This window comes from Notamacropus eugenii, chromosome 4, assembly GCF_028372415.1.
Source record: "Notamacropus eugenii isolate mMacEug1 chromosome 4, mMacEug1.pri_v2, whole genome shotgun sequence".
NCBI classification, from domain to species: Eukaryota; Metazoa; Chordata; class Mammalia; order Diprotodontia; family Macropodidae; genus Notamacropus; species Notamacropus eugenii.
In genome coordinates this window covers 410,460,937-410,487,936 of record NC_092875.1, presented here as the reverse complement: position 1 = coordinate 410,487,936, position 27,000 = coordinate 410,460,937, and the positions used below count along the sequence as shown (strand labels likewise).

Here is a 27,000-nt window from a genome sequence, read left to right as displayed (position 1 = left end):
TGTCCTATGATAAACACCAGGACACACACACACACACATGCACACACATACACACACACGCACACGCACACACACACACAATATGTAACACATAGTCTTGGTCCAAAAAGATTTCATAGTCCAGTTGAGCAGACACTAAATACATAAATACTAAGCAAGTCCAATTTGGTTCAATTCAACAAATAGGAAGCATCAATTATGTGAAAGACACCAGCCTAGACTCCAGAGAAGCAAAGACAGAAATGAATCCCTGTTATCATTTGTTGCTGTTGCTACTGTTTATCTCATTATTATAAATTTAAATTATTATAATTTTATTGCTATTAAGAGCTAACATTTATGTAGTACTCTATGTGCCAGTCACTGTGCTAAGCACTTCACAATCACTATCTCATTCAAATCTCACAACCACTCTGGAAGCCTGGAAGATAGATGTTAGCATTATCCCCATTTTACAGATGAGGAAACTGAAACAAGTAAGTGATTTGCTCAGAATCACATAGCTAGTAACTGTCTGAGGTTACATTTGAACTCAGGTCTTCCTAACTCTAGATCTAGTGTTCTATTCACTACACCACCTAGCTTGCATTAAAACAATGTAAGAAATGTTGTATATGATGCAGTGCATATTTGATTTACAATTTTATGGACAGAACAAAAACTGGTCACTCATCCTAACGCAGCACAAGAAACAGCATTCAGCAGTGACCAGTCACATTTCAGGCAGGAACTGAGAAGTACTGAAGAGAGGTTCTTATGGGCACTATCTTATTAGCTACCAAAGTAGTCAACTGTACCATTGCACTTTTATGAAAGAATAAAGATCTAAGATAATATATTGTAAAAAGCTCTAACTTGAAAGATATTACAAAAGGGAATAAAAATGTTATGATGCAAGGAAGAAAAGGAAAAGCACTGAAAGTTGAAATCCGCAGAGAGGAAAGGATATGTTCAAAGTTGTAAATGAGGTTTTTTTAAAATATGCTTTGGGATAAAAGTATTAATGAGATACATTTTGAAAGACAGAAAAATGCACAACAAAAAATGGGGAGGAAGGAATGCCAGAGCAATGGGAAATGCAAGAACACATTATGTTAAAAGGTACTTATTTCATTTGTAACTTGTATTTATATTTTTTATGTGGAAAAAAGACCAGCAAGTAATACATTATGTTAAAAGGTACTTATTTCTTTGTAATTTCTACTTAAAGAAGTAATAGCCTTACTTAAATTACATATAGATTGAATGTGAATCTATATTATTATGTTGTACTTTTTCCAATCTCACAGTGATATATACTATTAAAAAAAGGAAAAAAAAAACTTTAAAAAAAAGCCATAATTAATAGTGCATTTTTGTTTGTTCCTAAAACAGTGATGCCCATGACAATGTTTTATACCAAGTACTTGTGAATGTCTGTGCCCGATTTGGTCCTTGGACTTCAAATAAATTATTTGCTTCTGAATTCTTCTTTCCATTTGACCATAATGCGATAGGTTCATAGTTTAAAGCTCTCAGTTATTTTTCAAAAGGGAAATTTTACCCTTCACAAGGATAAAACATTCATCTCTATCAGATCAGAAAGGAGCCAAGAATACTAGAGAGTTGGTAATAAAGAGACATGCTTACCTACTAAAAGGGCTTTATATAAGGATAAGATCACCATGATGAGCAATTTTTACAGTTCCTAAATTGAGAGAAGGCCCAACAGGAGTTATTTGAGTTAACTAAAGAAAAAATCCCATAACTGGACAGAAAATAAATTTATGAAATAAAGGACAGAACCATTTAAACATTCATGAATAATAAGCTTCCTTATATTTTGCCCAATCATCTTGTTCTTCAAAGAAATGGGAGGTAGCAATGTGTCTAATGTAGTGGCACAAAATGTGTGACTTTTTTCCAGCATTTTGGAACCTTTAATTAAATACTACTTTAGTTTCTGTTTGGCAATGGTGACTGAAGAATCTAGGCATCTTTATAAAATGGACTCTTTTTCCTAGAAAGCAATTTATAGTTAGAAGGAATCTCAGACACTAATTGCCAGATCCATATCTACTAATATCTATATCCAGAGTCAGTAGCATGAAACCTAAGTTAGGCAAATGCTATAACATGCACCCTCTTCAAATCTGGATGAAGAAAAATATGAGGAAGCAGTAGACCAAAGAACAGTGGGTACTGGGGTGACATGCACTTGCTCTGTGTTCTAACAGATCATTCTTAAGTAGATGATACATTCAGTTGTTTTCATGCTGCTAACAAGCTGCAAATGCCATCTGCTTTAAGCTGGAGAAAATGCCCACTTGTCCCACCCTATTTATGTCTATATCACTTACATATCTCAAACAATTCAGTGTAAACCCAAAGAACTATTACAGTCCTGAAATTGTTAGGCGCTTATTCCAGTATGGTAAGAATGAGGTTACAACAATTTTAGTTTCTCATTATTTTTTTAGCATATCGGATCATTATGGAAATTTTCCCCTTATAAACTATATAGCTTTCATGATCTACAAAATTTCTTTCACAGAATCTTCAAGTGCTAGCTTTTCTAATTTTAATATAACATTGAATTAATATTAATCAGTTGAACTTCATCTTTTGTAGTAAAGATTTTGGGTATGATTGTAATTTTTAAATGATTCATAAGAATCATGCTTTTTTTCACTCATTGACTTAAAAGTTGATAGTTCCTAGGGAACTAAATGCTATTTTCATGCCTTACAACACTGAATTGCCATGAGCTTTCCTCTAAAAAAAGTTTTTGTTCTCCTTTATGCCTCCTAAGATGAGGTTATAGTATCTGAATTGTTTAACGACTAGGAGTTGCCACAGAGGAGTACACTGTGAGCTAAGAAAACACATTTGAAAGTATCTTATATTTTGCCCTATGACTCACTCCTTGACATTAATTCCTCTCTATAAGGGATTAATGTACTACAGAATCAATATGCTTTCAGACAGCTACTACATCAGTGAGTTTCTTAGCTGGTCAGTATTTTCACTATTAACAACTTATGTCAGCTATATTCTCTGTTCATTGGTGGTATTTGAATTTATTCTTTCTTCTTAGTCTTGACTGTTAAGCATTACGATAAAGAGTCTCTGTAACTTGATTTACCAAGGAAGACAATTCGGAAATTACATGTGCACTCGGGCTTTCCAGGTCCTAGGTAACAGAGTGAGATGGTAAGAGGTAATTGGATAAGGTGCGTGTATACGAAAGGTACCTCTTTATATTTTGTAGCTGATTGGAATTATTTCCCTGATCCAAACTAGAAAAAATATGCAAGGAATTTGTTCACATTTAACCATGGACACAAAAAGTACTGTGATATAGGCAATCTGGAGAAGTTTGAAAACTTTTGGGGTAGTACTGAATCCTTTGAAGTATACAATTGACGTCATTTTTCCCAAGAAAAATTGTCTAGGACCAAGTTAGGCTCTGTGAAAAGGGTAGACCTCCCCCAGGCAGAAGAACCAGTTAGAAAATTAAGTGATTTTTTTCAAAATGGTACCAGAAAAATCCATGTACCTTGTAAAGGAAAATGGACTAAATTGTTTTCCTCTTCTCTGAAAAAATTATCAATTATGGTTATGCATTGGAACATATAAGTGGTTCTGTCTTTTGTTTTACTCCAATTTGGAAATTTGGGCTTAGATTCTTGTAATTTATTATAAAATCACCCTTAACTGGATCATCTCCTGCAGAATTGTCATGGGTTTTATCATTTAAACTTATATCCTAGGAAAGAGAGATGAATAAAGATTTCATGGTATTTAGCTCATTCATATTTCTTAACTGTGTACATTTACACCAGTATAACACTGGGTTAAGGTTTTTTGACAGACTATGTTTCTAAAAATGGAAGTCTAAGATCAAACTAGTCAAGATTTATTGCATGAGGGCCAAAAGAGCTTTTGGAAAGTTCAGAATTAAAACAGGTCTAACCTATCACCATATCCTACTCATCAAATACCTATCCAGTTTTATTATCTATATGGCACTGTATTACAAACTTACCATACAAACACACACACACACACACACACACACACACACACACACACACACACACACATACACACAGAAATAGACCCTTTGCCTGTGGTGGCTCCCTGAGCAGAGACAGAGAACTCAAATCCCATACACTTTATCCAACAAAAACCTAAAATAAGGACAGACTGAATAATGATCAAAAAATACAATGGCCAAGCATAATGATACATGCTTTCAACCCCAGCTACCAGTGAAGCTGAAGCTGGGAGATGTCTTAAGCTTGGTAGTTCTGATCTAGAGTGGATTATGTAGATCAGGCATGTGCACTAACTTTGGCATCCATATAATGAGCTCTCTGGAGCAAGAAGGCCACCAGGCAGCTAAAGAAAGATTGACTCAGGTCAAAACAGAATGAGTAAAATCTCCTTTGCTGATAAGTAGTAGAGGCAAGTGAACACAGGAACTCAGGTAATCAAACAAGTCAGATTACTTTACCCAACAGCAAAGCAGAAAAAGAAACCTGGCCCTAGACAAAAGCTCTAGTTTAGGAACGAAGGCTGAAAACATAGAAGCCCACTATGAATAATTATTATAGAACCAGAGGTAAACAAAAAGGTAACTTAAATGAATAATAACTCTACAACCTCAGTCAGGGACTCAAAGTTAGGAAACTTTAATCAGACCTCAGAAACCATCTAATTCAACCCTCTCATGTCTCATAGATGAGAAAACTGAGACCCAGGAAATCTTGCCAGATTCACACAAATAGTAATCATTAAAAGTCATATTTTAACCTAGATCCTCTACCAGTGTTCTTTCCATTGTACCACAATGCATTTCAACATAATTGTGCTTTTATTAATATGTGTACTCCCACTGAAGCATTAGATTCAAGCCTTTCATGCTTTTTCATATTTTATGATTCTTATCTATATCTTCCACAAAAGTACTTTTTGTTAGCACTCTTGGCATGGGCTAAATATCAACAGATCCAAACATTCACCACTCATCCATTTGTGATCCTGCTACAGGACTGTCTCACTTCTTTTTCTGATTATACCTTTCTCCAATGACATTCTTACTATGGCTTCTGATGTGCATTACTTGATTAATAATACTTCACACACTCACCCTGAACCTCGCTGTTGACCTTTTGGAGTTCTGTTATGTACAAACCTTACTCCCTTCCCCCTACTACTTCCTCATGCCTTTCCACCTCAACCCTATCCACCCTATCCATTGTTATCTCTAGATCTACCTGCCTCTTGCATTATGCCCTCTGGAATTCCTACTACACAATGAAGAATACCCTTTATTTTTAAACCTCTTTCCCATTCTTTCAGTCTTCTGGTCTTCACTGAAACATTGCTCCCTCTGTAAGAAGTGCCAAACTCAGGGTCCACAGGGTGAAACATCCTGCAAAACTAAAATATAATTGTGAAATGCTTGCTCAGATCAATAAAAAGATAATACAGCATAGATAATGTTAAGTTGTGGCTTTCTACATCAATATGCAGTCAGGTAGTATCCATTTCTGTTTGAGTTCAACATCCCTGCAATTGACAACACTGTTTTCCTACATGCACTTTTCAGTACTGGCTACACTTTCTCTGATATATCTAATTCACTGATCGCAATCAGAATATTTCTTGGCCCCCATTGCTCCCTCTATATCCTCCCTTTACCACCTTCATTAAACAACCCCTTCTCCTTTGATGTTAATGCTATGTAAATTTATCACCCAAACCATATACTGGTAACTTTTTATCTTAAGACTCTTGGGCTATTCTCTTTCTTTCCTCAATGAATTCAGTGTCTACCTCACAGTCTTTCTTTTTTCTTTCTCTCTTGCCCTCAGAGTACTAGAGTATTTCAACATACATATTAACACCCCCTCAGATACCCTAAATTGCCAATTCCTCAATCTACTCAACACATTGATCTACTCCCCTGTTTTAACTGAGTTACATACAGAAATAGATGGCTACATCCTTGGTCTTGCCATCACCACAAGAGCTCTACTTTGTTCATGAAGTCAGAAGTGTTTTTATCTGATCATAATCTTTCATTTCTTCTATGTTCATTATTCTTTCTGTGATTTGTATTCCTTACACCCCTCAGTTCTTATCCAGCCCATAACCCCCACGTTACCCATGCTCTCCTCCCTTCCATTTCTAATGTTTGATGAACCAAGTCAACTTAACACCATTTTCCACCCTCAACACTCTTGTCCTCTTGTCCGCCTGTTGATCACATATTGTGAAACTCCAATTCTAGATTAATCCCACTGTCACTTCCTTTTCCTATACACATACCACTGATCAGAACTGAAGCACATACCTAAACCATATTCATCTCATATCACTAGCATCTTCTACCATTATCTCTTTCTTCATTACAGTCTCGATAGTAAAGTGGCCCTTCTCTTTGAAAAAGTGGACCCCTCTCTATGGACGCTTGATCCCACTCCATCCCAATCTCTCTAACAAATTACTGCCACTATCATTTCCACATAATCTCTTATATTCCACCTATCCTTGTCTATCGCCTCCTTCCCTACTTTCTAGAAACATGTCCTTACTTTTCCCCATCCATAAAAAAACACATATTTGATCAAACCATTTCCACTATCATCCATATCTCTCTTTATCTTTGTGACTATTCCCCTTGAGAAACCTTTCTGTAAGGGAAGCTTCCACCACTCTTTCCCTCACTAGATTCTAGATATTCAGAAATCTTGCTTCCAGGCTCACTCCACTGAAAACTGCTTTCTACAAAGTTGTCAATAATCTCAAAATCACAATATCTAATGACATCTTCTCAATCCTGATTCTCCTTGATTTCTGAAGCATTTGATACATTTTTTAATTTTTTTAATTTTATTTGCTTTCTATTTCTGAATACCTTTTTTCTGCTCCAGTGGCTCTACTTTTAACAATTATTCCTTCTCAGTTTCCTTTGTTAGTTCTTCATCCGTTTCACATTCACATGTTATAGCCATCATTTCACTTCCTACAGTCCCATCCTAGTCATTGTCTTTTCAATCTCATTGGCTCCCATAGGTTCAATTTTTATCTTATGTATTATTATATTTATGCAGATTCCAATATTCTTTTAACTAGCCCTAGTTTAACACCTGAGCTACCATCATTCTTCTTCAATTACTCATTACACATCTCAAACCTTATGTAATATAACCATCTCAAACTCACGTCTAAAACAGAATTTATTACCTTTTTCACAAATCCCTTCCTATCTCTGAATTTCCTTCTTATGGTTGAGGGTACCACATCCTCCCAATCACCTTAGTGTCATTCTAGATTTCTAACACTTTCACGCATCCTATATATCCAATCCATTGAACAATCTTATTATTTCTTTCTTCATAACATCTCATGTATACTTTCCCTTTTCTTAACTCATACAAGCATAAACCTAGTTCAGAGCCTCATCATCTCTTTCTTGGACTATTACAATAGCCTTCTGACTGGTCTTCCAGCTTCAAATCTCTTCCTATTTCAAACCATCCTTCCCTCAGCTGCCAAGGTAAATTTTTGAAGCATAAAGTTAACCATCCCCTCACCACACACACACACACACACACACACTTCTCCCATTTACATCCCATCATAAGTTTCAGTGGCTTCCCATGACCTCCAGGATCAAATAAAAATTTCCCCTGTTTTGATATTTAATGCTCCTGGTTGCTTCCTGCCTTTCATGTCTTCTAACACTTTCCTTCCCTCCAAGGTCTCATTCTGAATTTTAAGTCCATCTCCTCTCTATCAGGAGTTGGGTAGCATGTTTCTTATTCTGTCTTTTTCAATCAGTGGTTAATCACTGAATTAATCAGAATTCTAAAATCTTTCAATAGTCTTTCCTGTATAATTTTTATGTCACTGTGTAGATTGTTCTCCAAGTTCTGCTTACTTCACTTTGTGTCATTTCCTAGAGATCTTCTCAGTTTCCTCTGACATTGTCCATTTCATTATTTCTTAGGGCACAATCGTATTCCTCTATATTCCTATACCATAATTTATTTAGTCATTCTGCAATATATAGGCACCATCTTAGTTACCAGTTTGAAGCAACTATGAAAAGAGATATTATAAATATTATTGTACATTATAGGCTCTTTTCCTCTTTGATGATCCCACATTTAATAGACTAAGAGCTAAATTAACCTTTACAAATGGACTGAAACTGTTATTCTTAGGACCTTCTGTCTCCATTTCTGTTATTCTTTCTATGTCACTGTAGAAGTGGAAGCAGGGATGCACAACACTGAGGGCCATTGTATATTTGTCTTTGCTTTATAGATTGTAATGGTCAAAGAATTAATATTTAATAACCTGCTAGTGGTTAGGTTTGCCATATTACCTTAGGTTTGTCCACAGAAAACAGAAATAATCTGTCATCTGAACAATATTTGAAACCTCTCCAGCAACAAAGAAACCTGCTAGAGCCTGCAGAGGTGTCCTTCAAGGTCACTCAGGCTCACTTACACAGGAATACGAAGAAGAGGAATAGAGAGGTGAGTAGGATTTCTCTAATGTCGATTTCACAAAGAGATCAAAAGAAAGGGCCTGGAACATACAGTGAATCATACAGTTTCAGAGTTAGAAATCGCTTCAGATGTCATGCAAGCCAACTTCTTGTTTTACAGATAAGGAAACTGAGGCCAAAAAGGTGATATAATTTGCTCAAAGTCACAGATCTAGTTAGAATCCAGAAATCAAAATTAATCTATAGGCCTTAAGACTCTCAAGTCAGTATTCATCACAGGATACTGGCTTACCTCCCTATTTCCCCTCACATATTAAGATAAATCATGCAAGTGAAGGAACCAAGTGGGAAGACTGAGCTAAGAAGCAAGTCTTGCAACTTTGCCCCAAATCTTGCCACCTTTAACCTATATCTCACTTTCTGTCCTTCCCCATCTCAGAGAAATATTTGAATGACATAGGGGATATTAGCATAGGCTTTCATAGTCATTAACTCAGGGTGCTAAACATTTTATGTCATAAAAGATAAGGCTCTTTGGGCTTGTACATTTGGAATGATGGAATGACGGATAGGAAGGGAGAGGGAGAGGGAGTACAAAAAAGAGGCTACTCAGTTTTGTGCTTTTCTCCCTGCATGCAGAGGAGAATTGATTTCTCTTCTTCAGAATAAAGGCACTCAGTGATATCAGTCAGTCAACAAGCATTTATTATTATGTTCTAGGCACTGATCTAGAACCTGGGGCAACAAATACAAATCATGAAACAATTACCTGCTCTCAAGGAGTTCATCATCAACTGATCTTTGTTTTTAAAAATGTTAAAATTCTATCTGTGGTTGTATGATTGTTTAATTCCAAGCTTTCCTAAGCATTAAAAAATGCATGCAAAAATCAAACACATCATAAGGAAAAACCTTACATATGCAGTTTCTGAACTGGGGAGTAAAGAAATACTGGTGAGCATACATTAATCATGAATAATTCTTCTAGGGGATTTCTTCCAGGGATGACATATAACCCCAAATTTAGTTCCTTAGGCACTCTACCAGGCTCTTCAACGTCTAGACCCCCTAAAATGGCTATTAATTATCAGAATTTTATTAATTAACAATCACTTGGGAGGGCATTGATATATGTGGTTGTGCAAGTGTATAATTATATTGTATATTGCAAATATAGATATACATACGTGTCTATATCTATATTTAGAAAAAGAATGATGGCAGGAAGAGTCATTCTAGAATTGTTTACTTTTTCCTAATGCAAAGAAAACTGAAAGATAAGTCATTTCTTTTAATGACACATGATCTGAGCACATTGTTTATTGTTCTTCAACTATGGACTTTCTTGTGCCTCACCCTGTATTTTTCAAAAGGAATATTACATGTTTCTTCCGATTCTACCCTTTCTTCCAGGAGAGCTGCCTTGATTTGAAACTCAGTCACTGTTCCAAATGTATACAAAGGAATTGTTTCCTTGGCAACACTCACCATGTACATAGACAGTTCCTCCCTGCCCATTCAGTTCCTTTCCAACCCAACAGTTTGCATAAACGCTTGTATACAGAATTAAGGCTGAAAACTCAAATTCAACACCCGAGTGACAAGCGCAAAATGAAGGTGTAATCAGAACTAAATCAGTGTTTATACTAATGCTCTGGCTAGGGCAGCTGAATAGAAAATAAGGCAAAGTTGCGAAAGCATACAAGTGTCACTATAGGAGATTGAAGGATATGGGAACATTAAGACACACAGTCCTATGGGTCATTAACCCTCCCCCTCCCCATTTTCAGAAAGAATGGGAAATATCATATTTGTGCTGAGTCTGTCCATGAGAATGTTGCTAGCTTTGAAAGGGTTTTGGAAAAGCAGAAAGAGAGAGGTGCTTAGAGAAGTAGATTATGAAGGAGTCAATTTAGGGCTGGTCAATTGAGGTATAAAAAGTAATGGAATATTAGATGTGTTATGACTTCCTTATAGTAGTCTGGTATAGTATAAAGAAAAATGAGTTTAGAACCAGAGGGTCTGTATTTGAATCATGTCCTTACTATTAACTTTTTATGTGACTATGGGAAAAATCATTTCACCTATTGGTGCCTCAGTTTCCTCACTTATAAAAATATGGAGTTCAACCAAATAACATCTAAGGGCTCTTCTACCTCTAAATATTTGATTCTATGATCAATCACCTAACTCTTTAAATAAAAGAAAAAAAATTATTAAGCTCTTAATATACACTGATATACTAAGGTCTGGAGATAACAAGTAGAAAAACAGTCTGCTCTCAAGAAATTCCCACTATAATTGGGGAATAAAATATATGTAAGGCAGTTCAGCTACAAGGTGAATAAAAAAAGTCCGATGGTTGTAAGAGTAGTAGTACAGCTAGCCAATGGAAAATCCCAGGGTTCTTGAAAGTGCATGATCTAGTGAGATAGCATCCCCAGGTCTCTTGAGAGCAGAGTGACAGGGCAATTAAATAGGACAACAGCTTTAATTTGCCTTCTATATTTTTTCCATGTACCAAATTTGTAATATCATTGGTATCAGAAATTCCTGATGAGTTGCTTGAAAAACTAAAAATAAACTAAAAAAAAAAATCTTTTCCTGGGTGACATGGTATATGTCAGCAGTAAAACTTGAACCTAGGTCTTTTTGACTCTTGAAACCAGCTCTCTGTCCATATCATGCTGTGTCCCCACCGACCATTTATAGGTAATAGGTTCTTATTGAATATTAAAGTGAATTGTGTAAAACAGTCTAAAATAATGCAAATAAGCAATGCCAGTAACCAAAACTTCATTTACAGATTGATAGTATCAAACTGGAAAAGAACGAAAGATGTCATGAGATACTACTTGCCTCTGGAGTTGACATGAGGATCAAATCAGATAAGGAACATGAAAGTATCTTAGACAGCTCTATATAAATATATGGCAGCTCCACTCCTGTCCCATGCCATTAGGAAGTGAATGACTAAAGCATCTAAAAATACTCTATTTTCTCCTAATTTCAAACATTTTTCTCCAAATGTTTAAAAAACAAAATGAATGCCCTCTTCGTATGCAACCCAAATGTGAGATTTAACATAAGCCTATATCCTCATTTTGGGTCTTCCAGGTATAAGGAAAAGCCAGTCTGGCTTCCACCTCATAAAAAATCAGTAATAGAGTCATCACCCATCAGCTGTGTATCTCTTAAGGATTAATGCCAATTCTCTTAGTCTTTGTTCAAAGGAATTGTTCTCTCTCTTTTGAACTATGCTATTTAGTCTTCTCTGCATCTCCAGTTCACTCACATTTTTTCAAAAGGATAAAACCTTTATCCTCAGTCCATACTAATTTTTTTTATTGGAACATAAAATCACTTCTACTTAAGTTTTTCAACTTAAATGATATAAAATGATATATGAATTTGATTTTTTAAACCACTTCCAAGGTTTCTTTAATGTATTTGTGATGTTTCCCTCTCCCTCTCCCATGTTTTTAATATGTCATCTTTTTACTTGCAACAAGGATCAGAAAAGCCTTAACTATACAGTGATATGATAGCTGAATTGGTGTGAATAAATTCAACAAACCCTTATCAAGCACTGATGTGCTAGATACATGGGATACAAAGACAATTGACATAGAACTCAAGCACATTATGCTTTGGATCAGTAATTTGTATCCATGATTTGTTCCTATTATCAGATTAGAGTTTTCTTGAGGGTAAGTGAAAAGCAGGATTCTAGACCGCAAAAAAAAAAAAAAATTGAGAAGGGAGAGATTGGTTCCTGCTAGGGAAAGAAGTAGCAGGACAGAGATCAAGGAAAAGTTTCATTGGAAAGAGGGAGTTAAAGTGGGGTTTAGAGAAAGAGACTTCAGTAGTCTCACAGTGAAGGGGATGACAGTAAGAAAGGGGAGTTCAATTCTCTACCACTCTTCTTGGTTCTCCTCCTACTTTTCTACTTCTCAGTTTTCTTTGCTGGATCTTCATCTGGGTTCATGTTAGCTAACCCTGGGTATCCTCCAGGAAACTGTCCAGGGTCCTCTTTTCTCCCTCTATCCAGGGGTGAGGAACCATTTCACTTGGTAATTTCATCAGTGCCCATGGATTCAATTGTCACCTCTCTGATGATGATTCCAAATCTACTTATTCAGCCCTAACCACTATGCTGACCTCCAGATTCACATCTGTAATTGCAAGTTGTCTCCTAGTGGACATTTCAAACTGGATGTGCCATAAACATCTTAAACTCAACATATTCAAAAGTGAATGCATTATCTTTTCCTTTAAAACCTCCCTTCTTTTTAAATTTTCTATTAGTGTGGAGGACACCATCTTCCCAGTCTCTCAGGCTCAAAACCTAAGAATCATCTTCAATTCCACACTCTTGCTGCCACCATCCCCATATCCAATTTGTTGCCAAGACCTGTCAATTTTACCTTTGAAACATCACTCTGACACTTCTCTCCCCTTCTCTGACACTGCTATCACTCTAGACCAGGCCTTTATCACCTCATTCCTAGATTATTAAAATAGCTTTTTTGGGGTCTGCTTGCCTCAAGTCTCTTCCCACTCCAATCAACCCTACACTAAGCTGTCAAAGCGATTTTCCTGAAGCTTAGGTAAGTTCTCTTGAATGAAATAAAGAATGGAAAGGACACCAGGAACAACATTAAGGAGAACTGATAGGCCAAGAGCTGTCCTTAGGTAAACAAGAGAACAGGGAATTTAGAGAAAATAGATCTAGAACATGGATTCTTCGACAAGCAGAAAAGAAATGCAGGCTAGGAAGGTCAGAAGAGTCTTCCCTTTTGAGGGTAATTGGTGAAAAAAGAAGGAACGTAAAAACATCACAATGTAGATTACACCATTGTTGGCAACTTAGCTTTGGGTTCAGTATACCACGTGAACACAAGTGCATCTGTTTGCTTCTCCTGGTCTTACCAAAAGTGATAGTTTACAAAACTGGAGACATTTATTTCATCTCTCCTTCTACTCTCAACATATATATGGGTGTGTGTACATGTGTGTATGTATGTATGTGTGTATGTATGTATGTATGTATATACATATATATGAAAAGTGATTTAAAAAAGAAATCAAATCAATAAAAACAGCTTATAACTTCACTGAGGATATTTCTATACAAAACTATGTCTACATAACAATAAACATATAAACCATAAAAAATGTACTCAATTCATGAATAATTTTATCCATGTGATACTGCACATATGATTTAACATGCCCCCCAACCCACAATGGACTACTTTTTCCTTACTAAAACAATTGATTTGTACATAATGTATCTATAGGTCGAGTCTTCAACAGCATAACCAAAATAATTTATACTATTGGGATATGAAATATGAAAAAGTGAAGTGTTTAATACAGCATTATCAAAGAGCTATAAGAAGACCTTCAGTCACTTGATCGATTCCTTGTTGTAGTAAGAATTAGGGTAAGAAAGGGTGGAGATAAAGTCTTTGTTTCAAGCTAGTGATCATTGCTAAAATAAACTTAATTTTCAGTGACAATTATGCTTCATCTGAATGGTGGATAAAAGCTTGAAAAATAATGAAATTGAAATCCAATACAGTTCTAAAATACAAGGGTCTCACTAGTAATTGCAGGGTAGGTTCTAAGTTGTCAACTCTTGTTTAACAAAGAAGGCACCAAAGCAGATTTTTCTACTATCTCAAATATTAATATTAATTTAACTAAAACACAAAGATGAAAATGGATTTCATTTAATGGTATAAAATCCAGTGTTTTCATAGTCTTCAAAAAGCTTTGTAATATTGGTGATTCAAATTCTGGTGTACATTTGCTTTGTTTGGTGTATATACAATGCCAGTTAGCATATTCAGAATAATACAGGAAGATGACAACCAGCTTAATACTGGTGCCTTTCATACAAACTAAAGCAAATTGCTGTGATCTCATTGAATAAGCTAGATACCCTAAATAATGTGTGTGTGTCATCATGTGTGTCTAGAATTTTCAGAAGATGTTCTGACAAATTACGTTCTGGCTTCTTCGTGATAGAAAGATAGCATTTCCTTCAGGCTGAAAGATGACAGCAAATGTATCCTGGGCGCATTTTTTAAAAAAATTATCATCATGCATGTCTGTGCATCTCAGGCTGATGATATGCAAGGTAGACTCACAATAATTGGATATGCAAAAGATGGATTGCTATTTCTTCTGTCTTCAACAGTTTCTATTGGAAGATCATTTCCCAGATTATATTTGGTAATAGTCCAGTCCCACTCTAAGTGACTCAAATTATGGGAGTTCCCAGTATTTATCTTGAAAGACAAAAGCTTAATGGATGAATATATCAATAAATATATTTAGCCCAAATTACTCTGGACTGAATTACACCTCTCCATTTCTTCCAAAGAAATAACTTATCTTTTGACAAAACCAAATAATATCAAATTTTGGTTGGGGAGGAGATCTAATATTATTTTTAAAATTTTTATTCACTTGAGCTATAGTTCTAAAAACTGAACATCTATGATATGTATTAAAACATCTTCCTTGATTAAAATGTGTGTGTATGTGTGTGTGTGTGTATACACATCCAGCACCATATTTTAACACAAAGTTAGAATGAAGAAAATGTACACAGTAAATGCTGTTTATTGGATAGTGTAAACCATGAAATGAGAATGCAGGTTTAGATGACCCACAGTGGACAAGTTACCCATAGCTGCAGTGAATTAAGTAAGGAAATCAGAGTCCAATATTTATCCTACATCTGATTCTCCCTAATAAGGAGGCCCTGGTCACTGGATGGGAAATGATGGAAACCCCAAGGGATGGGGAAGAGATGGCCATTCTGTCTTAAAGTCCATGATAAAAAAGAAGAGGAAATCAAATCATAGTCTGGCTTGAATTCTTGATTTTGGAAAATCAAATTTCAAAGGATGAGAGGAAAAATAGCAGCCTATGAACTACATTGCCAGTGGAAAATTTGGTTCAAGAGGGTTGAGAGGAGCTTAAAGGTGAAATTCTGAAGATACTAAAGAAACAGCTCCATTTAAGTGGAAAATGGAATTTGTCTAAAGGAACCAGTATGGATACTTAGGGAAATCATCAATCCACTTAGGTTTTTTAAAGAAATGCATAGGACATAGAAAAAGGCAGTTAATAAGATGAATGCACCCTGGTACTGTAAAAATATTGTGACATCAACAAGCATTTAGAAAGCTCTGTGCATCAGGAATTGTGTTAAGTGCTGGGAATATAAAAACAAGCAGAAAGAAAAACAATCCCTACCCTCAGAAGCTTACATTCTAATAGATAATAAAAAGGAAACCAAAAAGTGGAGAAGAAAAAAGATATCTATTCAGGAACATGGTAGGGTAAGGTCTGGAGAGCAAGGAGGAGAACTTGAAGAGGAATGAAATAATGCTGCCAAAACATGATCCTTAAAATTTCCTTAAAATTTAGGTTCTGGGAGGAACTAGCCAATCAGAGGAAGGAACCATAGAAACAAGTGTCCTTCTAGTGTTAGAAGTTTACCTAGGGGTGAAGTGAATTTTCACTATGAGTGGTCATTGTGCTTCTCATCTAGGAGAGATAGGAAACCCTAATTAGAAGGAAGGAAAAAAAATGAAAAAAAAAAAAGGAAAAGAAAAAAAAACAATTTAATATATATGATTGTAAAGTCTTATACTGGTACAAAATATCAACTTCAGAAGTACAATATATCAGTTATTCAGCAAATAGATCTAGGAACGTAGTGGACTACAAACTGAGTTAGCTGTGTGATGCAGAAGCCAAGAAAGTTAATGTGACCTTGGGCTGCATTCAAAGATAAATACATATCTTCCAGGAAAAGGAAAGTGTCCATAGAGAGTCTGGGAGCTCACCAGTATTGGAGGAAGGGGACCAAAAGAGAGGGATGTAGAAAAAGATCATCCTCTTAAGAAATGGAGAATGCTGGGCAAGTTTTCTAGCTTCGTTCTTCTCTAGGGCCACACTTCCCTCTGGTGGTTATCTTGAGGAATTGTAACCTATAGGGCCACTGATTGGCAGTACCATCCCTCCTTCCCTACTTCATCCCACTTCTCCCCCCTTCTACAACTCCATTGGGAATACAGACTCATGGGATTATAGGCATGGCCTTGGCTGAGGGAGGAAGCATAGCTCAGTACCCTCAGAAAAGGGTAATCTTGGGCTGAGATCCCCCCCTTCTTGTCACTCTTCTGAGCTTGGGTGGGGGTCTTTATCCGTGTGTCCCACCCTCCTCTCATTCTCTTCCTATATTTCTCATGACACAGACATAAAAATAAAAAAAAAATGCACTTTGAGAAAAAGATAGACAACTATATTCTGCACACATCAGACATCTGGATTATCATGATCAGTTTGGTGTATAAAAGTTTAAGAAAGGTATTGATAAGCTAGAAAGGATCAAAAAAGAGCAACCATAATGGTGAGTAAAGGACATTGAGTTCATGTCAAATGAAGATTGACTGAAAGAACTAGATGTGTGTGTGTGTGTGTTGTTTTTTGCTTTCTTTTTTTTTATTTTAGCTTAGAGAAGAGAAAGTAGGAGAGTGGACATGATGGCTGTTATCATGTATTTGGTGGATTGTCATGAGGAGGACACAGGGCAGAATTGGGAGCAACAGGGATAAATTATACAGAAACCAATATTATCTTGATGTAAGGAAGATAACGTCCTAAAAGTCGGAGCGATTCAAAAGAGATGATGGATGACCCTCCTTAGAAGTGTTCAAGCAGAAATTGGATGACAATCTGTATGGTATATTATATTTGGGGTTCTCTTCATGCATAAGTTGAGCTAAATGGAAAGAGAGTTTCCCTCTCTCAAATTCTATGATTCTATGATTTCTGACTACATTCACCAGAGGAACCCTTTCTACTTTTCTGATTCTCAGTTTAGTTACAGAACTGATATGACATGACATAGCATCGGCCAACACAATAATATGGGAAGTAGCACCATTTCTTCTCCACTGAATTAGTCCAAGTTACCTCCCCTATCATCTGTGACATTCATGTCACTCTGATAGCCTTTTAACTTAGCTGAAGCAGCAAGATCCTTGAGGAAAAAAGATGAGAGGTGGCATGTACCAAGCAAGTCAAACCAGTACCACCACCTTGACCACCATCTCCCCTCGTACCCCAGTGGAGACAGCCCAGGACCTGTGGGAAAAGCAATATTTCTAGCCCATTGTCTATAACCATCACCCTGGAAAACAACCCCTGTAGAAATGCGATCTAGCAACTGCTCCTGCAGGTGTTAGGGCCATAACTCCTGAAGAGCAAGAAAAGAAAATTCTTGCCAAAAGTCCTTGGCACTTTCAGATGCTTCTGTCACAAACTAATATTTTGTACATGGAAATGACATTTAAAAGGAGACATGATCTGCTTTGATGCATCATCCTAAGGAGAGCAGGACCTTTCTGACTTGCAACTAAAACCTTTTGTGTGTGTGTGTGTGTATGTGTGTGTGTGTGTTTTGTCTCCCCAGTTAGAATGCAGAAATTCTCATACTTTTCAATTTGTATCCACATTTCTTATAATAATGCTTTGCAAACAAAGCAAACACTTAAGAAGTGCCTTATCATTTCTCCCAGAGACCTTTGTGCTTCAGATTTAGGGAGTGGAAATGTTTCATAGGTAATTGGCATTTTGAGGGTTTGAGTTCAGGAGACAGATTAGGTCCTTGGCGTTTACTCCCAATTAAAAGATAGGATATAGATGATAATCCAGGAAAGAAGCTACCAGAGTGGTTGGATGGTGACCAAAGAAGAAGAACATCACATAAATATAGAGAAAAACAGTATTCAAGAGCAAATGTTTAATAAATATTGATTTGATGAATGAAAATGAAGGAATGAAAGATAAAATGATACTTTATATACAAAATATTTATAATAGTTCTTTTTCTGGTGGCAAAAACAAAACACAAAACTGGAAAGTAAGAGGATGTCCATCAATGGGGGAATGACTGAATAAGATGTGACATAGGAATATGATAGAGTACTATGTTTTTAAAAATAAGAAATATGATCTCCAAAGGACAAGGAAGGACTTATATAAACTGACACAGAGTAAAGTGAACAGAACTAGAAGAATGATTTTTACAAAAACATCAATATTATTAAAAATGAATAATTTTGAGGACTTTTATAAATTGAGGAAGAATGAATGAGCAAAAGCAATGCAAAATAACAATGCAAAAGCAAACAACTTTGAAAGCTGTTAAGAGTAATATAATGACCATGCATGATTCCAGAGAACCAATATTGAAGCATGCCAAATATGTCAGAGAGGTGATGAATTTAGGGTGTGGAATGAGAGCTATTTTTGTATGTGACAATTGAGAGATTTATTTTTCTTGACTATGCATATTTATTACAAGATTTTTTTAATTAGGTAGGGGTTGAGGAGAAAAAATGTCTATTAATTTAAAAAATAGAAAAATGTGTGCTACAGATGTGGAATGTTACATATCCCTGAAGATTAGGTCATTGTCTTATTAATTTTAATTAGATGTTTTACTTTGATACAAAAGACATGAAACAAAGTGGGAGTAATCTGTAACTATGTCATGTAAAGAACAAATACATCAATAAATTTTTTAAAAAGTGTACAAGCAGTCAAATATCCTACAGACAGTTGTTTCTCAGAATGTTTGGAAATGACCTGAAATAACCTCATCTCACTATTACCGGAAGATAAAGTATAAGGAAATGCCTGGTTATAATTAGAACTGGGGACTTTTTAGAGTACAAATGATCAGATTGTGTTGTCATCACAAGGTGGATACCTTCTCTCTCGGCTCTACAGAGATCAACTGATCAACTCTAAACCTAACTACTTGTTCCTTTTTTTTCTTACTATTTCAAAAATCTTCAAAACTGAATTCATCACTAAGGCACCAAGGCAATGAAATAGAATAATATGACATCTCTGCATGGGATACGTACTTGACTGCTTCAGACTTCTGTGATTTCCTTGATTTGAGTACTCCTTTGGTTTCCTGCTTTCTGCCATTTACTAGATATTTTTTGAGAGTTATCTGAATTATAGCCACACACACGCACGCACGCACACACGCACACACAAACACACACCAAAAGAAGATTCTGTTTGCTCAGTCAATAAACTGTGCCGGGCACTGTCCTAAAATCTAGGGATAAAATGAAAGTGAAAACTACCCCTTCCCTCAAGGACCTTGCATTTGATTGGGAGAGAAAACAGGTGAATAAGTTGTACATAAGTTGTGTATAAGGAAGGTATACAGAATAGATGAAAATATATTAGAAGACACTAACCGATGAGTTGACTAGAAGAACCTCCTACAAAACATGGAACTTTAGTTGAGTCTAAAGGAAGCCAGGGAAATTAAGAGGAAAAAATTAGGAGAGAATATTCCAGAAATAGGTCATAGTGCAAAGGCAAAAGAAATGAGAGATGGGGTGTTGTATGAGAGGACTAGAAAGTCAGTGTGAATGGATCATTAAGGCCATGGTGGGGAATAAAGCATAAGAAGCCTGGAAAGGTAGGAAGAGGTCAGTTGATGACGGGCAAAAGGGGGACTTTATGTTCGTTATGAAAGTAATAGGGAGCCACTGAACTTTTTTCAGTATGGGGATGATAAGGTCAGATTTATACTTTAGGAAAATCACTTTGGCAGTCGTGATCTGGAAGAACCCTGAGGCATGGAAATCTATTAGAGTTCTATAGCAATAGTCCAGATCTACCTTTGCTAATTCTTATTGAAAGAAACATAGTCTGTCATTGGGGTCCCACAGTAAGCTCCTACTCTGGTACTTTACCGTGGTAGGCATTAACCCTATTTTCCTAGCACAGTACAAACTCTGAAAGGTCCTACAATACTAGAAATGCTTCAAATATGGCCCTAATATTTATTAGAATGAATATCTAATTAAAATCCTCTGCAATATATAGAACTTTCTCCTGCCTCTGATCAAACCTCACCATTCAGAAAGGTATTTGAAGGTCACCAGAGAGACTAGATAATCTCCCTAAACTTATTCTTATTGCTAGATAACTTTCTATAATTGAAGACAACATGTGACATCTTAATGAGTGGTGGAAAGGAACGGACTTAACTGTAGGAAAGTATAAAACTGAAGGGAGAAGGGAAGTGAAGGAAAGAGTTTTCTAAGAATAAAGGTCACTCCATCCAGTATAGATCTTGTAACTGACATCTGTCCTCCATGTCATTCCCTCCCCTCCCTAATACTTTCAGGTCCTGGCTTACTCTGTTTCAAATACTCTGACCTCCTCAACTTCCATTTCCTCTATCTCCAGTCTCCTTCAAGCATGCTTGGGAATGGTCATGCCATAAATTCACTTCCTTGACTCAACTGAATTTGTCTAAGTGCCAAGATTCCTAGTTGCCTCCATTATTTCATTCATAAAATGCTAATTAAAAAAAAGTCTTGGAACTGGACTGAGGAAAATCCAATCCAAATCTGAAACAGCTGTATAAACAAGAGTCGAATCCCTTTCTATCCATCATTTTTAAGATTACCCTTCTTCATTAACATTAAAACAAGAATTATCTGCTCAATGTTTACAGATAGCAAGTAATAGAGTTGCAACCTCCAACTGGATATTTCACTGGTCACAAAAAATTAACATGGCCAGGGAAGATGACAGAATAGGTCAGAAATTTTCACAGCCTCCAGTTTTCCTCCAAATAGACAGAAAATTGCCTCAAAATGAACATAGAGAAGCAAAAATAAAGGGGTAAAGCAGTTGTTCTCCTAAGAAAACTTGGGAGGACCTCAGGAAGGGCAGGACCTCTTGCAGCTGAGGTGGAGCCTGAGTGAAATGTTGACTCCTCAAGGTGGACTCCACTGAACTGACAAACAGTAGGCCCTGAGGACAGCTCTGTCAGGAACCAGACTAGAAATTTTACCTCACAACCTTTCATCTAAGAACAGTAGATGCTGAAGGAATTTCCCCTCTTCTAGTTTCTGGAAGTTAGGCTTGGTGATACTCATCAAATATGACTCTAGACCATGGCTGTGGGGGAGAAGAAGGGAGCACATGCTGGGTGAATATGGTACCACAGGGAGCAAGAACATTTGGGGGACAGTATGGCTGGGGACCCTAACTGAGATTTAGGATAGGATTCCCTGCATTTGAGTCCCCAGACAGCATTCAGAAATGTAATTTTGTAAATATGCAAATAAATTTAATTCATGATGTAACTCCCCATCCTTACCACCTCCAAATTTCCCATTTTATGGGAATATCATTAACCTCCCAGTTTCAAAATCTTGAAGTCACTCTGCATCAATGGATTAGTTCCTTTTCCTCACCACACAGACCTATGCAGTTGCCAAGTATTGTGGTACCATTACTGTATATTTACTGGGATAGTTCTATTTAGCAATGTAATTCAGCAACTCATTTATTAAGCACTACTGTAACACGGGCAAGGCAATATGCTAGGCATTAATGATGCCACAACAAAATAGCCCCTGCCCACATGGAACGTAGTTTCATGTATATTGTTAATTTTATGCCACAGATTATATTCTGCTTTTGACTAGTACTAAAAAACCCAACAAATGTAAGTCTATGCAGCATGGTACAGTGGAAAAGAGCACTAGATTTGAAAAAAGAAATGAGTTCAAATATTGGCTCTGTTTATATGATCTTGAACAAGTTACTCCATTTTTCTGGGTCTCTGTTACCTCATCTATAAAATCAGGAGGTTGGACTAGGTGACCTCTAGAGTTCTTCAGGCTATAAATCTAATATTATCTGATCCTAATGGTAGCATTTTAATGTGAATACTACTGTATCATTTTATTTATTGAAGCTAAAAGATATTTACAGATTTGCCCACAATTAGGCAGTGCCAGAAGTGAGATTAGAACCTTAGTTTCCTCTGAATCCAAATCTCAACCTATTTGTGCAAGTTGGTATGAAGTTAGCAGGGCCATTCATCTTGCTCCATTGAGTTCAAAAGGCAACTTTCTAATCTTGTGTTAAAGAAGGCTAAGTTTTAACATCCTAAGGATTAACACACAGCATTTTATGAGGCTCTGTGGCATTGAAGACCACAAAAGTCCAGAACAACAGCACCAAATTGGATATAAAAGAGTAAAAATAGAAAAGAGCAGAAATAAAGACTGCACTTGGGATTTCACTGGTCATGGTACTCCCAGATAAAGAAAATTCACCATTTAATGCAGGTCAGTACCTTCTCTGTAACTTACAATCTGAGAGACAGGGATTGAACTCAGGCCTTCTGAGGTCAACGATTTAGCTACTATGCCTTACTACCACAGCCTGTCCCCAACTCGTTCCTATCCATCTCTTCTCTCCTCCTTTTTCTCTTTCCAAGCACACACAATTGTATGTACACACACACACACACACACACACACACACACATCCCTTCCAAGGTCTTCCAAGCACAATAACACTATACATCTATTACTTGAGAATCAATAGAAAAAAAACACAAGGCTTGAAGAGGAGGAGATTTGAGGAGGCACAATCGTTATCTACAAATAAGTTGAAGGGCTGTTATATAGAAAAAATGTGTAGATTCAGTCCATCTGGCTCCAGAGGAAATAGCCACAGCTAAGGATAGAAGGTTTGGGAAGGCAGATTTGGCTCAATACTTTGCTCCTACTTTAGTAGGACTTTCTTAATAATCACAACTGGCCCAAAATGGAAAAGGTTGCTCCGTAATGTTGTGAGATCTCTGTCCCTGAAAGTAGTTGAGGAGAGATTGGAGGCTGAGAATGTTGTAGCAGAGGTTCATGGATATGTCAGAGGGGCAAGGTAGAATAAATGAATTTGCAAGTTGTTTTCAACTGCGAGATTCTAGACTGGAATTCCAATGTAGAACTCTTGCCATTTCTAAATTAAGATAAAAAAGATAAATCATGAAGGACAGCATAACAAAGCAGAAGAATCAATAAAATAGGAAGTCAAGGTAAGACTAGAAATCTACATAATGATTTACACATATTTATACAGAACTTCATATGAATTATTTCATGTTACCCTCATCAAATTCTAGGAGGCAAGTGATGATCATATTACTTATGCCATTTGATGAACTGTAGGATCACAGACATAGTTGAAAGACAGCCTCAGAGGTCTTCTCATCTGACCCCTTCATCTTACCCTTGAGAAAACTGTGATCCAGTTAAGCTAAGCCACTTACCCAAGATCACACAGGTGACTAGTAGTAGTAGTAACTGGAAGAAGAGAGATTTGAATACAGATGCTCTAAGCAAATCCAGTGGTCTATTGTACCCACACAGTTTCATATGAGGAAAATGAGCCTCATGGTGTTTATTTGACTTCCTCAGGGTCATGCTACCAGATAAAAAGCAAAGTCAGAATTCAAACTGTCCTGGTGAAACTAATTCTGACTTAAAAATCACATAGCCTTGATCCAGTCACCAAGACTGGTTTTCTACTCATGATTCAAGAAAGAAAAAGAAGTGACTGAACTTGGTGAAACAAGATCCATTACTTAATGAGGTGCTCATTGCTCAAAGAAGAAGCTTTGTATGATCTTTCTGTTAATATCTCTCTCCAGTATGTATCCCCCAAAATTGTAAATAAAACTATTTAGATCACTGAGAAGACTTTAAAAAGTATGCTGTGCAGGTAGATATTGAGTGCTATTTAAGGTCATCAACTATCCTTGCTCCCTGGCTCCCTCCAAACTCAGATCTGTGCACAGATAGCTTTCCCATGAGTACTTGTAATCCTCAAGGAAGTTAATTGAAATGGCTGTCTGCATATGTTTCATTTCAACCATGAAATAAAAGTGTAAGTACAGATGTTCTTACGCACAGTGGAAATCACTCTCCCTTGGCATACATAGAGACGATTGCAAGTACAGTAACCAAGAAACAAAGGAGAAACACTGGAAAATTGAGCAATACTACAACATCATGGCAAGTTTATCATAGCTGACAAGGTTATAGTCTTGTAGTCAGAACGACCTGAGATCAAGTCCTATTTCTGACACAAGGAGGCCATGAGACCATCATGAAGTCATTTAACATGCTAGGGATACAGACAACTCTCTAAAGTTAAGTTGTACAAGAAATGCTTATCTGCATTAGGAGAGGGATTTTCCTCACCTGGATCTCATTGCATTAGTGAAATCATAGGTCTGGACTATGCTGAATTTAGGTTAAAGGACTGTGAGCTTCATAGGAACTCGGCTAAATCCATTCCTAAATCAACAAATTCATGCAAATTTACAACGGTCCTCTATCTTTCACAAGATTATGCATTATTGGGAAGGGTAATGCCACTAATCCCCACTGTCAAAGAGTCCAGTGGGTTACATTTCACCTCTTCCCAATATCCTAAAGGGGGTAGGAGTATCTAATCTCTATTATAGGCTCAATCCAATTCTGTTGCACCAATTTTAGGTGATCCTAGCACTCCAGTTCCATTTTAACCACTTAGGTTAGTTTATATGCAGTAATATTTACTTCAAAGACACAAGAACAAGCATATTAACATCCTCTCCCAACACATGGAGAATATAATTCCCTCCCTGCCCCCTTACACTAGATTCAATGTCTGGGGATGGGAAGGAGATTATGTTTGCAGTTTGGCTCAGTTTCTTGTAGCATCATTCCACAAGCTTCCAAGTACAAATGCCCCTTGAGTTTGCATACTGGGATCTTGGCTTCTTAGAGCTTTCCTGATGAGCTACGAGCAACAGATTGTCTAGAATCTTGTCTCCAAGGTCACCATGGCTGGAGTCCAGGTTCAGAAATCTTACTGTCTGTTCCAGAACTGAAAAGGAAAAATGAAATAGACTTAAAACACAAACCCAAGTCTCACACAGGGCCTAACAACGAGATAGACATAATAGACCTTCCCCTATCACCCAACTTAGTGCATGGTGCCCTCACTTCAGGTAAATAGGACCTCCTACCCTTGAATGCTACCAGAAACAAACAAAAAAATGAGACTCCCCAAGTGTTGTAGTTCATAATCTGTCTATAAAGGTACTTGATAAAGGGCACTCCCACTCATATGTTAGAGAAATACTAAATATCTCTTCAACAACAACAGCCATCTATCACCCTGTTTCTGAGGTAAGCAGGCATCATGAACTATCATTAGGCACATTTTCCCCTCACAAGGCTACAAAAAAATCTCAAGAACCTTTGGCCTAGACCAATTCTTTTAAACATTATTCAACATGAATTTGTTTTATTTTGTTATCTGCATATGGTCCATCTGACTTTTAAATGCCACTTCATTATAGTAATATCCAAATAGAATATCACATAGAGTTTTGTTTCTGGGAATTCTGGGATTCCTATTGTTTATATGCATTTTAGTTTTCAACTTGAAGCTTAATTTTACTCTATCTTAACATAGTACAATAATTAAGTAGTGTCTATAACAGTGTTTTGTACATAGTAGGTACTCAATGTAGATTTGTTTAATGAATAAATAATGGAATTGTGGATGAGTATCATTGACTTCAAATATTATATAACAGAGCTTGGAACCCCTTTGACAGTCCAGTGATATCTATAGACAATTCACAATATTTTTAAATACATAAAATAAAATATGCAAGAATACAAAGGAAAGCAATCATATTAAAATGCAGATTAAAAACCCTGTCTAGATGAACAATAAGCAACCATAACAACTCAAAACAAGAGTCTTACAATTAAAGTGCTCTCCTGAAAGAGATGTACCTACAAGTCAAAAACATCCTGTTTTGAAGATGAAATAGGTGGAGTACTAAAAACCAACTTGAAGATGAAATTGACAAATGGATAATCCAATGAGTTGAAAAAGAGACTTTAAATTAGATAAATGGGTAAAAATCAAATAGCTTTGTAAAAAATCTGAGTGGAAAATACTATTATAATTAACCTGATGGTAACTTTATACTTTGTTCTATTTTACAGAAGTGAAACTAGACCTGGCAAAGATCAGAATATCTTAAATAGAGAATCAATTCCTATAATGATGCACTTATGCATATAAGCTTTTAAGATTTTTTTTTCCATTTTCTCACATGATTCTGTTTGTTTTGCTGAGATAAATCATTTAATATCATAAACTGGTTGTACAATCTGGTTTAGGTGAGCTAAGGAAGAATTTTCAAAGTCTCGGCTTCTATTCAGCTACAGAGGGATGAAATTTTGATTGAGAGAATTTTGAAAAGCAAACCAACCACATATCTACTTCTGATAGGAGAAGACTATTTTGAAGTCATGAGTAGGATTTAACTAAATAAATTTAAATTGACCAAATGAAATATTAAAATGTTCATTTTGATCTATTTTGTCCTCTTTTATTGTAAAGTAGACTAGGAACCTAAGGGGAAATAAGTATGTTTGTAGGTTGTGTGGCTTGTCTACCTCAGAAACATGGTGAAATATGGCTATTAAGTTTTGAGAAGACATTTCAGGATCTTTAAAGGAAAGAACTAAAGAGGTAGAGCCAAGAAA

General features: G+C 36.4%; 1 pseudogene; it reads left to right on the top strand.

Annotated features, from left to right (window-relative positions):
• LOC140502663 (NADH dehydrogenase (ubiquinone) complex I, assembly factor 6-like) overlaps positions 1 to 27,000 on the top strand; it is a 63,652-nt pseudogene that overhangs the window by 15,036 nt on the left and 21,616 nt on the right.